This window comes from Cheilinus undulatus, linkage group 22, assembly GCF_018320785.1.
Source record: "Cheilinus undulatus linkage group 22, ASM1832078v1, whole genome shotgun sequence".
NCBI classification, from domain to species: Eukaryota; Metazoa; Chordata; class Actinopteri; order Labriformes; family Labridae; genus Cheilinus; species Cheilinus undulatus.
The window spans coordinates 7,268,073-7,283,140 of record NC_054886.1 but is presented as its reverse complement, the minus strand read 5'-3'; the positions used below and the strand labels follow the sequence as shown (position 1 = coordinate 7,283,140).

At 37.2% G+C, this 15,068-nt stretch overlaps 1 protein-coding gene across 4 annotated transcripts in view; it reads left to right on the top strand.

The window, feature by feature from the left end:
- The window catches only part of LOC121504619 (equilibrative nucleoside transporter 2), a 36,017-nt gene that overhangs the window by 1,053 nt on the left and 19,896 nt on the right, over positions 1 to 15,068 (top strand). The window contains exon 1 of one of the 4 annotated variants that reach the window (XM_041779569.1): positions 69 to 296. The exons of 2 other annotated variants lie outside the window; for them this stretch is intronic. The gene's annotated coding sequence lies outside the window, so the exon portion shown is untranslated. Of the gene's footprint in view, positions 1 to 68; positions 297 to 15,068 lie in introns of those variants that run through there. One more of the 4 variants, XM_041779568.1, reaches the window with a different exon arrangement.

Sequence of the window (15,068 nt, the reverse complement as noted above, 5' to 3'; positions counted from 1 at the left end):
CTATTCCCGCCACCTGCTTGCGTAATTTCAAAAAACCCGCGAGACAGGAGGGAAGACGCACCGGAAGTGAGGTTAGCAATGTTGAAGCCTACCGACACCAGCTTGTATTTGATTAAGTACCGTAGCCGATTGTACACTTGTCCAGACACTGCCACGTGTATGGACGACAAATACAGTTAATGTCAGGATTTAGTATTCGTTTCAACCTTTTTTTTCTCATTTTCCACATCACAAGTGCTTAAATTGACCGTTGGAACATCATGAAAACACAGTGACGAGACCAACGTTTATCCAAGGTGAGTCTTCATTTCATGTTAGCTAGCAGTGGTGTCATCTCAACGGATGGACGTGATTATTTTCGTTGGTTTAATCATTTTCAGCTGTATTTTGAAACGAAAATTACGGTCTTGACTTCATTGTGGTAGTAGTGATGATGGACAAACAGCCCTGGTTTCCTCCTCTGCCTCTGGCAGCGTTCAGACGAAGGCATCAAAATGACCTAATGTGTTAGAAACGTGCTCCAGGTACCGTGGCTTCTGTTACCGACATGGAGGTAAAATAACTGGATTTGTTTATGTCGATTTTATAGCCTTTTTCTGCTTATTTACAAAAAGGAACAAGTGTGTCGTGAGCTGAAATGCAACATATGGTCATGGGCTTAACCTATTTTTTACGGAATCGTCCTTTTTAATGTTTTGTATCGTGCCACTCCTAGCAACATTTTAATGTTGTTTTGTTTTGTTTTGTTTTTTTTACTCTACCACCAAACCTTAGATGTTTGGTGGTAGAGTAGTTGGAAAATATTACACAAACAGTTCTCAGTTAAAGGAGAACATGCTCTGGAAATAATAAGAAACAGGTCAGAGTTCATTCATTGCACAAAGTATAAACTACTGTGCAATAACTGCCTTTTTACTTGTATACTGTGCCAAACTAGTCGTGTATCTACTCATTAATCTGCTATAGCTGCTAAATTATTTATTAGTTTACTTCCCAACAATTACTTCGTTATGAGCTCTTATATTGGGCTACAACAGCAAAATCGTTTCCTCTTGTTGTCACTGTTATCATCATCAACCTTTATTTAAAGCTCAACAATCATTAAGGTTTTTCCTCATTCACAGCAATGTAGGGTTACATAATAAAGTTACAATTACACTCATTAGCACAAATAATAAAGGAACAATCACAACATCGTGTATGCGGTGTCCTAAAAACATTACAAGTTGATAAATCACTTGCGCAAAAATTAAGTCTTTTAAAGATAACCTTGAAAGTCTTGGATGCTAGATCATACGTTCTTAAATTTTGTAATTTTCTTTAAATTTCCAAAGAGATTGTAGGCTATTTTTTTTTCTTTACTTTTGTTTCTACATTTATTTTTTCTGATGGAACTCGCCATGGCCTGCAGGGCTATCATGTTAATTCTGTAAACAAACATTGACATGAAACATGACAAGAAGAATTAATTGATTTGAGTTTTAAATGAAGACAACGCTGTAAATGGAAAACATATTGGCAACCAAAATAATAACAAAATTTGATTTATAATGCCCTGATGGATCACAACAGTAAATAGCAGTATAATAGCAGTGTTTAGGGGCAGAATCAGTAGTAGCAAGGGCCATTTAGCCATTTAAGCATACCCAATCACTAAGCATATCTTAACCATCATAAAAGTTTACAAACTGTATTACACCCCTGATGTAGCTAAATGAAAGGTGAATGCAAGTTTACTGAGGAATGGTTGGAGGAGAAGGCGTCGGAGCTGAGGCTCGGACCAAAACTTGTCAACACTTTGCAGGATTTTGCAAATAAAAAGCCGCTTTGCAGTGCACTGTTGCTTAATGTAAATCATATCATCAGCATAGAAGTAGATATTACAATCATTGAAAAGGGAGACACTATAACTGGTATGAACTGAGCCCTGTGGAACGCTTTTTGTCAACAGTAAAAACTCCTACTGAATGTTTTCAGCTTTCACACACTGTAATCTATCACACAGGTAGTTCTGGAACATTTGCAGGTCATGAGTCGAAGCTAGTATTACTTTTTGTTGGCATAAGAAGTGAATAAAAACAGTGGCACAGTGCCTCTTCTTGTCCATATTAGCAACTATATCACTGACACTGGCTGTAACAGCAGAGGTGGCGCGTTGCATGAATCTGAAACCTGAAAGATGAGGACTTAGGACAGAATAATTTGAAAGAAATGTTTTTTTGTTCACTATTGATGCTGAGATTGTTGACATACAGGATAGTTTGGATATAGGGTGATCATTAGGGTCTGCATTGTCCTCCCTTATCAAGAAAATAATGTCAAAAATGTAAAAAAAAATTCTTAATATGATCAACTATAAGTCTGCAAAAGTCTTAAGATATCCCAGTGAAAGATCAATAAAACTATGTTAAATAGTTTTTGTTTTCTTGGCACCCTTTGGAGATTCCCCTTGTTGTTAGTGGGTTTATATTTCTGAATGATTTTGACTGCCGCCTTAGTCTTAAAGGCTTCTACCATAGAAGCATCCAGGCTTCATTTAGGCACCAATTATTTCTAAACTCCATATAAATAGGTGAGCTGCATGTAGAACACTAGTATCTATGCTTGTTTTCCTGCTGTTGCCTCCTGCATGGCCTCGAGCATCTGATGAGCACATGCTTGGCTTGTCTAACTGTAAGGATGATTAGTATTTGTCACAGCAGTGAATCAGAGGCCCTCTAGGGTTCATCTGACACCTTTTTAAGGGCTAACAGCCAGGACAGGTGTGGAAATGCTATCTCAGGGGACAGATGCTGCAGTAAACGGAAAACATGACCCTCTGATGCAGGTATATTAAAGGCAGCCTAATTATAATTCCCCCTTTTTAAAGTAAATCCATGCATGACAGCTATAGTGGGTGTGTGCAAGAGAGGCTGAGAGTGAGAAAGGGAGAGAAATCTGCTGGTACATCCCTCCAGTGCTTTCACAAATTGATTTATGATAGATGGATGGATGGATGGATAGATGGATGGATAGATAAATAGATGTTTATTGTCATTGCGTTTTAAAAATGCAACGAAATTACGTTTGGCAGTCTCCTCTGTAGCAGCAAACACGGCTGTGTAAGCGGTGGTTAGAAATCCGCAGCCTCACGTCGTCCATCCTGCTGGCGACGGAGCGGGCACCAGGGATAAAGATGCTTGGTAGGGCAGGTTTGTGTGGGACTGCTCTTAGCCTAGCCTGCAGCCCAGCTTGTTTGCCCTGTCTCTGCCTCCTCCCCACTGGCTGTCGTGCTGCTCCGCGTCATCCTCCTTTCAGTCTCCGAGTGCCCCGTTCTCCAGATATCTCCATCGGGAAAGATGCAAACTCAGTGGGCGGGCTGTCATTTCTGGTGTAAGTTTAGGGCTTTGTTTTGCTGCTAGTAATCGAGTACCGGGCTGCTGTGTTTGTATGCACCGCCCCATGCTATCTCAGTAGCTAGCATTCAGTAGTCTCCTGTCGATCTGGCAGTGTTGTGTCGCAGTTACTGGCAGTTGTTGTTAGCTGTTAAAGCTATCCAGTAGTTGTAGTTGAGACTGAGATATTCTTTTCACCTTTTTTGGGTTTTTCTTGACAGAAATTTTCCATTCTTTCTCTCAAAGGTGTCCTGAGCTATCCATCTTTGTTGTATTCATAGGTTTCAACATAGGTTGTCAACTTTATTGTGAAAAACACTACGAGTCCAAGATATAACTCATGAGTGCATCTTTCTTGCTGCCAAGTGCTCTGGTTGCCTGGCAACAAAAACACTGAAAATGTCTCCATTGAAACTGAAGCTTCGCGTGCCTTTGTTTTTGTCATTTCCTGCAGCAGCTTGCTGCAAGGTCTGCCCTGCACGTGAGGTTTAGGATGATTGTTGAGATCTTTGGCATCATAAATAAACATCAACTGAGTGCTGAGTAAAACATGTCAAAACGTAGGTATCAGTGGCATGAATGCTCTGTCTCCCTGTGGCTGGACCTACTGTAAATACTCAAATATTAACCAGTTTCCCTTTTACGCATAGTCTATTGTAAGGCTTTTCAGCAGTAGTCTGTTTTAAATGGCAGAGTCTTTCACGTTAAGATGCACTACCCTCATGGCTTGCATTGCATTTGTGCCAAAAGTATAGAGTAGTGTAGGGCTGGGTGATATGGTTAAAAAATGGAATCTCCGATTTTTTCACATCAAACTGGATTTATGATTTTAATCTTTTTTTTTCTTCAAATGAAAAAGAAAAACACTCAAATGGGTTTCTTTCACTTTTATCAACAACAACAATAATAATAATAATAATAATAATAATAATGTTTTTTAATGTTTATTTGTAACAAAATTGAACTGAATGTAAAGGTCAAAGTGTGAGCTGTAAACTTGTCTTTAAAGTGCACTATTGAGGGTTATTTACACAAACATTTAGACTCTGAAAGTTTTTATCTGCTTAAGAAGCAGACAGGAAGTAGGGTAAGTGTACCCATTAAGCCCACCAGAATCTAAGCTCACGTATTTTTTATAGATAAAAAGATGGTTTATAAATATGATCATTTGTTAAAATGAAGGATTAATCTCTCATTTGAAAGTGTATTTATTTACTTATACATATTTTAAACAACAAATTAAAGAAATTTTATGAATAAAGTCAAAAGTCTGGCATGGGCTTAAGTGGTACTTCAGTATCAGTGTTCCAAATAAGCCCACAACCACATTTAATGACAGAAATATAAAAATTAATTATATTTTTCAGGTAGTAAACACATATTAATTCAGTAACATGTTATACATGTTAAACACAATTTATTTTTTGAACTTGGATTTAATGTTTGGTTTGTAAAAATGGACCACCACAAACATGACTAAGCAGGCCTAAAAATAATTTTCATTGGCTTCAGTATTTAACATTTCATTGAACATTTTGTTTAATATTGACAAAATTTGATTGAGTATTGACAAAATAAAAAAAAAAGTATTTGTTTTTAAAAGTATTAAATGCCATTACAGTGCATCAACAATATCTTATTGAACTTGGATTTAACGTTTGGCTTGTAACATTGATGATTTTAGGACAGTTGCTGTAATTCTTCCTTTTTGTTGGCATTTTTCTCACTTTAATGAAATTATTATGTAAAATTAACTGACATAACAATTCTTCTGGGCAGTGTGTGATCTGTGATGTACTCGTGTTAATGAAGTTAGTGAGGTATGACAACATCCAACACAGGATTACAGTGAAAAGCTATCAAACCTCAAAATTTCATTATTTCCAATTGAAACACATAAGATGGGCTTAAATGGAGCACACTGGGCTTAAATGGTTCTACAGTGACTACCAGGGAAATAAAGATAGTTTGTTCTCACCAAAATGAAACAAATGTATAAAGAAATGCCTGTAGCCTAAATATGCTCTAAAACTTTCCATCACAGTTATCCCTCTTTTGCCAAACTTTCTGAATTATCAAGGAATTCTTGTTCAAAGTTTGCTTACACTTGCTGTTTTTTGGGTCACTGTACCATTTAAGCCCACCTTGGAAAAAAGACATTTTCTGAAAATATTTCACCCACCCAAACCCTTTTTGTGTCTTAATTTGAAGATGTATGTAAAATGAATCAGAAAACACTTAGTTTGTGTAGTTACCATTTTTAATCCTTAAGCAGTGTATCTATCAGTAGGGCTACATGTATTGACTAGTGATTCGCTCACTACGCTAGCTAGCTTGACTCATCTTTTCACATAAAACTAAATAGTAAGAAATGACAAAAACTACTTGTTTATACACAAAAACAAATTAATAATTTCTCAAATTACATAATATGGATGTACTTAACAAGTCAGTGGCTGAAAATGGTTGAGAAGAGGTTCTTTCTGAGGGGTCCCAAAACACCAAAGTTTTGAGGCAACTTTATCTGATCCTCTTTGAGACTGCATGAATATAGACGAGCCTTATTCATGACCACAAATGTGATTGGTGCCAAACAAAAACTGACATATAATCAAGAAATTATGTGATTGGACAAAATAATGTATAGCATTATACAGGCCCCTCTTTTTTTTAAAATTGACTTAAAGGTGCAAGTGGGCTTAAATGGTGCCTGGGCTTGATGGGTGCGCTTACCCTAATGCTAAAGTCTCTCCATGATGTATGCAAGTAAATAAGAGCATCGTAGGAATATTGATTTCTGTATTTGATTTCTTGTCATCTCTGCTACAGAACCAGTTTTTTTAAAAGAAAAAATATGTTGGCAAGCAGACCAAAACTACTTTTAATTTCAATTTCTACTGAAAGTATTCGAAATGAATATGATCATTAAAACTGAGCAGGATGTTTTTCTTTATTTGAGAGCACTGTGGTTACACATTAGCAATATGTAAGGAAAAAAATGGATCATTATGTTTTCAGGGTTGCCAGAACTAACAAAGTAAAAAATCTTTATTTCCCAAAAACATGATTTAATTGATTTATTGCCCAGCACTACTGTAGTGTATGCACAAAGTGTACAGAGCTGTGAGATCTGCCCATGCCTTCTTATGTGCATATAGACAAGGGACTAGGAGTAGGAGTAGTTTGAGTGAATTGCCCAATGGCATTGTTCCAAAACAGTGTGTCTTGAGGCAAGTATAGGTGGCAACTTTGTGTCTGTTTTTAAGAGAAATAAGAAAAATGAAACACCAAAAGGACTTGAGAAATGGAGAATGCACTATGACTGCTGTCTCTTGTTTTAGTGGCAGCTTTGGGTTAAATCGTGACATAAGATCTGCAGTCTGCTGTACTTTTGGATTCTATTAGTCATTATAAAAATGGAGTTTGTATTGTTTTAAAACATGAGGAATCAAAAGTTTATGAAATCTTGACAACCATAACCCGTTACCAATGTCCAAAGGTTTTGATAAGGTCTTTATAAAGACGTTTCTGGTTTAAATCCACTCCTGTTTTGTAAACAACATTAATAAATTAAGTCTGCTTTAGAAAATCTACAGATTTTTCATAGCTTTCACAACTCCAATGCTGCAACCTGAAGTGTTTGTTTTCATGTCTGATACTGGAATTATACTTACTTAGGTTATTATTCAGCTGTTTGCCTGACAGGTGGTTAAAGGGCACTTGTGGCTGTTATAGTCTGCACGCGAATGTCATTATAGGAAATAACTCAGTGTTTCTGATCATTTTCTGTGGTTTGTATGCCAGTGTTCTCCTCTAAGTATAAAGTAAAGCCTTTCATGCATTTAAAATTAGGTGGTAGCCACCACGCCTTATTTTATACCACCAGCCCTCATCAGAATCACATTCAGACATGTGCATTGAATGCCATTTTCCTAGGGCAGCAGTCGATGAATTTCACATCTCTAACTACAGTAGAGTGGCTGTGTATTTGTTTGTATATAAAACAGAAATATTCTTCACTGTAGAACACGAGTTTTAGAATTCATAAAACTGCTTGATAAAGCATTTGATTCAACCAGAGTCTACACAACACATGAAGGTGTTTACAGTACAAAAGGTGCCTCCTAGGCCTGCACATTTAGTTTAATTTTAACAACAGTATAACCTGACACACCAGATGGATTTGTTTCATACATCCATTTGGGAAAGCTTCAATAGGAAACATTTAAGAAAAGGCAGAGGATTTTAAAAAAACTCAGAATGTGATTGGATGAACTTTCTGTCACATCTCTACGGGCCAATCAGAGCAACAAAACGTGACGTAGCTGCTATCGGGCTGCGCAGCTACTGAAGAATAATGCAAATCATGGCGACTATAGACATGTAAGTACTCGCCTTTTGTCGTTTTTGAAAAGGAAACAACTCACTGCTGTTCTTTGTTCTTCTTTTAACAAAGACATGTTGTCAAGTTCTGATAAAACTAGCGCTTTAGCAGCATCCACGCTAATCTCTTCCTCCAGAACTGCACCAGCTCTTGCTGCTGCTTGTTTACGTCACGACTCTGCTTCGCCTGAAAGTACTGCCCCTCGTCACTGATTGGTCCTGTCACTTTCTAACCGGGCCCAAACGGTTCAGATGGGAGCTTTGCAACATGGATTCACCAGTGAGAAACACAGAAACGGGCGTATCCATCTGCTTTGCAAGGTTAACAACAGTCATGACATTTGTCCTCACAAAGAAATAGGGCTGGGAAAATAATTGCAAATTAGATTAAATCACAATATGGCCTGCCGCAATTTTCAAATCACAGAAGTTGCACCATTTCTTCAACTTAAAGTGTGTCAAAATAACAGTTTAAAAAAATCTTTTTTGCAGCAGTAGAGGTTTTATCCACATTATGCAAACATTCAAGTGTCAGTTTCTTTATAATGGCTTACAAAAATCCTCCTTTTTGTGTTTTATGTACATTTTTCTTAATCAAAATGAGTGACATAAAAATGATAATTCCCTAAAACAAAGTAAATGACATCATGTTTGCAGTACGAGCAAAAATAGGTAGCCCATTCTATCTAAAACTGATGAATCTAGCGTTACTTCACAAATGTCACACCCCAGCTGCAATCGGCTGGGAGCCAGCCTCACCTCCTCCACCCCAGCCGCCTCCTTTATAGTTTAAAGCTTGTTGACCCCCCCATGGTGAGTTTCCTGTTACTATGGATAACTTGCTTTAGAATTAGTGTCTTTGTTTTCAATACACATGGTCTTATTTATGGAATTACTTATTGCTTGAATTTGTTGAAAAATACATAAGATTAACCCAAGAATAATTACATATTGAATTGCAATCACAGTAATTGGGAAATAAATGCATTTAGATTGTTTTTGCTAATTGTTCAGGCCTACAAAGAAACCTGATGATTTTTAAATCGCAATATTAACCCACTGAAAAGTCTCCTTGTTGTCTTTCAAAAAATATATAAATATTTTTTTTTTTGCCTATATTCTTTAACTTAGCCTGTATTAATGTTGTTTACATAAACCTACTTTTATCTGCTCTTGCCTCCCAACAACCTAAATAAACAAAACTCAAGCTTCATTGATTCCACCGGGACAGATGTATGAGACATCAACCGTTTCACTTTATTTCTTTTCTCTTACTGTAGTTAAGATACTTTCATTACATTAGATAAACTGGATGTTCATTTTTCCCTTTTGAAATAAAAGATAAGAAAGACAATAAGGATGTGGGTTGTTTTTTTTATGTTATAGACAGCATGGTCATTGATTTGCATTCATTATTTACATAAAACTTGCATGCAGCTCTCTGTATCTGGTTCAGTGTGCAGCAGGCAGGTGTGTGACGCCAATGTCATCACTCTGTGTCTGTCGATGAGCATTTTCCCAACACTTGATATGATTAAAAATAGAAATTATATTAAATAAAATAAGGCCACTTCCTCACTGCATGATAATTTATGACAGATATTAATCCTATTGTTGGGTTAAGCCTCTTTAGTTATTTCTGTCAAATCATTTTGCATATTTACAGGCTGCTTGTATAAAGCTACAGCTGTGTGAACTCTGTTCATAGTCTGAGTTTTAAAATGAATATTACTGTGTAAAATGCCTGATGAACACTAAAATAGATTTAAAAACACAAAGGACACAACTAAAACGTCATTTTATCATGGTGAATGCAGGTAGACGAAAAAGTGTTAAAAGTGCTTGAAATATCCAGAAGACCTCAAGACCCTTCCTTACCTGGTGATGCTTACTATAAAATGTGAAATATTGAAATATTTCATGCATTGGCTGACAGGTTGTTGCAGAAGAAAAATTAAAAAAATAATGAGTTGACTTTGAATGCAGTATTTGTGCATTTGATGAGATATACATATATGGGAATAAGTTTGATATTTGGGCAGTAACCTAAAAATTTCAATAATTACGGTTACATATCATGCAAAGTACACCTTTTCAGGCTTTTCTAGCAAAATATGTGCCCCTGGCTGGTCCACAATCCCCCCAAGAATAAAAAAAACATCCATTCCCTCCCACTCTTTTTCTTCACCTTTCAGAAAATGTGTGCTAAAACAAGCTGTTCTCACATTTTCCCCTCATGATGTCATGTGGGGAGTTAGCCCCGCCCCCCAGGTTCGGTTGGCCCTCCCCACTTGGGAGAAAGTTCCACCCTTTTCTCCTGATCCTCCTCTTAGCTGGCAGCTGAGAGGAGAATCAGGAGAGCCACATCCATTTCCTGAGACAGGCGGAGTCAGACAGCTCATTAACATTTAAAGCCACAGACACAGAAACAGCTTGTTCTTCTTGCTTGTTTTTCAGCAACTAATTTCACAGACATGTTTTGGGGACCTCTGAGACGAATATAAACTTGTCTTTAAAGGGTAAAATATGTGACCTTTAAAATTCTCTAAATTAGCGCTACTACCGCCACCGCCTCATACTGAGCCAGGAAAAAGCTTGAAGTGTGATCAGATTTTAAGTTCCCTCAGTTGACATGCCAAGCAAAGAAAGTCTGATTTAATACCATTGATTTATGAGATTAAAAACGATTTAGGAGATTAGATTCTGTTACTGAGAAACCAAATCCATGAGTGTGTAATTGCTTAAGTAACTCAAACAGTCCAGTACTTCCAATAAGTGGAAATGTAAAATATGAATCAGAGAGGATTGAGCAAGATTGAACTTTGGTTATGAACTACGCAGAAATGTATGAAGGTTTTCCTCGTTCAGGACGTAAGACACAAATGCGTTTCTCTGTATTAGTGGGACCACAGTGGTACATTCATAGCGTAGTGTTTGGCAAGCTGTTTAACCCCCTCGCCTTCTTTGGATGCTACAAGCTAAACAAACCAGCGTCTGCAGACGAGCAGCTCTGTCATAACCACTTCTCATAGCTGAGAAAAGCCTTGATTATATGTTGGGATAGTTTGCTCCATAATAAAGCTCCTGGGTAAACTTCTCTGAAGAGCTTTTGCATAAGAAGTGGAGAGCCGTCTGAAGAGTGTGTTTATTTGAAATTCTTGCCCCAGAGTTCATTCAGGACAGACATTTTTTCTCACAATCTGTCTCAGTGCCCATGATGATGTTTTTAATGAAACAATGAGCCCAGTTACTCTGCCCACCTCAGGCATTTCTTATATCGAAGAGACAACAAACAGAAGTGTGCTCTATATGTTGTTGGATGTTTGAGCTTTGCTTGGAAGAACAAAGTAGGCTCAGTTTGTTACTATAAGGCTGTTTTTACATTCATGTGCAGCAGGAGGTAACATTTCTCTGTGCTTACTTTAATGTAAATATTAGTTTTATCAAGCTGTGTCCACAAGCCTGGCTTTTTTTAACAGTGCTTGTCTGGAAGCCTTTATTGTCTCGAGGTGTGTAATTCAAACAAGAGTGATGTGGAAACTGAGTGCCCAGGACAGAAACACTGAATACTGACGTTATAGTGCAGGATATGTGCAAAATTCAAAGTGTATTACATTGTAAATGCACCATATTGTAGTCCTGTTGAATAGGGATGGGTCTTGATTTTCATATGTATGAATGACTATTAATTTATTGAAACAATAACAACCTTTATCTCATCTTTAAAAAACACTTTTCATTACTTTTAACAAACTTTTAACTGAACAAGCGCAAATCCGTTGCTATAGCGCTCCTTGTTCCTGATTTCTACCTTTACTTGCATACTAGGTAGTCTATTTCTATGCTAACAGTATCACCAGTTTCCATTCCTGCAGCCATGTTCTCTTCTTGTTTGTATTCATGACACCATTACTAAAATCCTGAGTTTATTATTTTGGACTTGAAGCTTATGACGAGTGAGCAGCAATTATTGTAAAGAAAGAAAGAAAGAGGAGACACCTGATGAGATTGAAAATACGACCCCTGAACTGATTTAGGCGAAGGATGGAAGATTTTTTTTGTGCACTTGTTATGCCACTGAGAGAGGACACTTTAGAGCATCAACGTAGATTTGACTGCTTGTGTTTTTGTGTGCAGCCATCTTTCACTTGGGAACAAACAACATCTTAAACCTCCTCAACACAAAAATATAGGAGACAGAATTCCGGTAATTGTTTGTAGATGAATACACACAATGATCTGAGGCTGTTTGGAAGGCTATATGATGCCGGAAAGTTATCATGCTGCGATCAGGGGTATTATATGATTAAAGACAGGGTCATGCTGATCAGCTCTGAGTCAGCTATTATTTTAGTACACCATGATGTGGATAAAATAGTTAGTAATGCTTCATAAAACTTGTTATATTAATATAATGAGGAACACACCATGGAAGGTTCTCTCTTTCTTTTTTCTTTTTTTTCATTGGGCGGTGTGCGGGTGTAATTTTGATTTTTCCTTGGCTGACTAAAGGCCATGGTTTGACACTAACATTGATACCAAAACAAGCACCAGGTACCGGGTATGATCTCCAGTGCAGAAACAGGAAAAATGAGTGGAGGCAAGTCAAACCAGTGTAACATAGAGGAAAAGCACTAAGGAGGACATTCACACCAAGCACCTCACAGGAGGAGTAACTCACACCACTGCTGCTATTTTTGGACCAGTGACAAATGGCACTGTTCTTTTATTACTGTTTTTTCCTCTTTGTATTCTGTAAACACAGGTCTGTGAAAACAGCATTTCTGTTCTCAATAAATCCTGAACAAAAGGCAGAATTAATAGCAGAGTTACTGATTTTACCTCACTATTGTGCTCATAGCATTTAGTTTCAGAAGCTGTGGCTTTGTTGTGTTTTTCAGGGTCCCTACAGCTTAAAATCTGAGAGAGTCTGAAGTGTGGCCCTGTATTTTTTTGAAAAGAAATGAGCACATCGGTCATGTTTTAAGTAGCTTAGATGGTTCAGTAAGAGGGAGAGAGTTATGTCAGTTTGGAAACCTGACCACAGATGACCCCTGGCTTCTCTGTTGACTGCAGCGTGTCTTATTTATGTAGCAAACTCACAAACTAAGCCTTTTGTTTCTAAAAGACATCTGTATGTAAAAATACATGTTTTTGTCCTTGGACAGTCTGCAGGGAAAACACTTGCTGTGATATTAATTCTCTTGGGACTGTTTGTCTCTTATTCGATCACAGCTATATAAGGAAATCTTTGAAGCAGCAGACGACCTTTATATAATTGATTTCTTTCCAGGCTCTGTGGCCGTCCTATTATCCCCTCTCAACCTGCTGGGGTTGTTTTTTAATAATGAAACAAATCATTTTTATGACCTGTTTGTCCACATCATGCTGCCTATGTCCATGATTTACCAGCTAAATTTAATGAGCTCTGCTCTGCTGCTTTAAACATGCTCTCTAGTCATACTGTAATGACTTCTGACCATGCTGATTTACTTTGAACAGCATGAAGGAGCATGGTGTCCTGTTTACGGTGTAACCAAGCGTCTCACCAAAAAGAAAACAGTGTCCTCTTGTAATGAGTGAAAGTGTGCTAAAACCCAGCATGTATGTGATTAAACAGGAGCGTGTCCTGACAGAATGCAAGCTTTGGATATCACTGTGCATCCGATGCTTGCTGTCAGCACGACAGCTGGGAAAAATGTCATTCCTGCCCTGCAAATCTCATTTTTTCCAGTAAAGTCATAATATCTAGTGCTTTTATTTTAAAAATGTGTGTTTGCACAAAATTGTGGTGTTTTGTACTGATTTGCATTTGATGGGCATGAAACAAGCTGCCATGCTCGGTTGAGTGAGAAAATGAAGGAAAAACAACCGTGTAACTCTCACAGCACCTTGTAGCTCTTCCTTGTTTTTTTTTCCTCATCCACATCAACCACGTCTGCTAACGTTAAGGTTTCAAAACACAGGAGGGCAGGGTCAAAGGTCAACCAGGAGAACATTTTTTTCTAGTTGATTTCATTTTTTGTAAATGATAGCCTAAACATCTGGCTTGTGCCTTCCACGTGGATTTTCATTTTAGTGGCATTAATGATGGAGAGAAGTTAACTTCTATCCAGATTTTTGCCTAATAGAGGGATTGCTTTATATTCAAATGGTTTAACTACAAATTAAAAATGAGGAGTAGTGTTGGCTGGTAAATACTATCGATACTGTCATTTCATACTGGCCTTTCACCTTAATGTGCTGACCGTGTCTGTATTTCTATCCGTGTGTAAATAAAAATATAAGCTGTCTGAAGCTGTCTGAAAGCAGGACAGCTGCTCTTTTTGTACAACCCCCACTCTTGTTATGAGGCTTTACATCCCAAGAACATCCATTGGAATTAAACTTTGCTCCAACTCCTCCATTTATCAAAATCAAGATTATATTAAATCACAAAAAGTGTAAAATTATCACTTGGATAGGGCAATATTCACTATTCAATGCCGTCATACCCTCCCCAAATCTTAACAGAGTGTACAGTAGGGCTTGGCAACTAATGGCAAATTAGATTAAATCGCAATTTGGCATGCTGCGATTTTCAAATTGCAGACGGTGCAATACTTTTTTGACCTGAAAAGTGTCAAAATAACCAGTTTGATACAGTCTTTGTTATGCTCTACACATCATTCAAACATTCAAGTGTCTTTTTTTTTTTTTTTTTACAAAAATCCTGATCATCCCCTTCAATATAGCAATTGATATCAAATTGGCTATACAGGCCAAAATCGCAATAGGATAACTTTTTCTCAGTTGTTTATCTCTAGTTTAACTTATCTAATAGTTTGCTTGTTATAATATAGAGTGATTTCTTGTTTGTTTGTTGAACAACACATAAAATTAGGAACCTAAATAATCGCATATCAAATTGCAATATTGCAGGAAAAAATTTCGATTAGATTATTTTCACAAATGCTCAGCACAAGTATACAGTATTACCAGCAGGTGTTTTAAAATCACATTTTTAAGTGCTTGCTGGTGTGCATGCTGCTCACTGAGAGCAGAGCATGTACACACTGTCAAGCACTTCATTCATACCTTTAACAAAATGTTGCGAGTCTAAAAAAAAACTATTTACTGTAAATTCTTCACAGTAAAAGTCTGTTTTTGTTCTTTTATTTAAGTGCTTTTATTGTGAATGACCACATCAGGAAATATGGTGTTGTCAGAAGAATCTTGACTCACATCAGCAGAAGAGAAATGAAACTGAACGTGCATCATCTCCTTTAATCTTTTTAGATACCATTTTTAACACCGTTACCATAAAGCGCA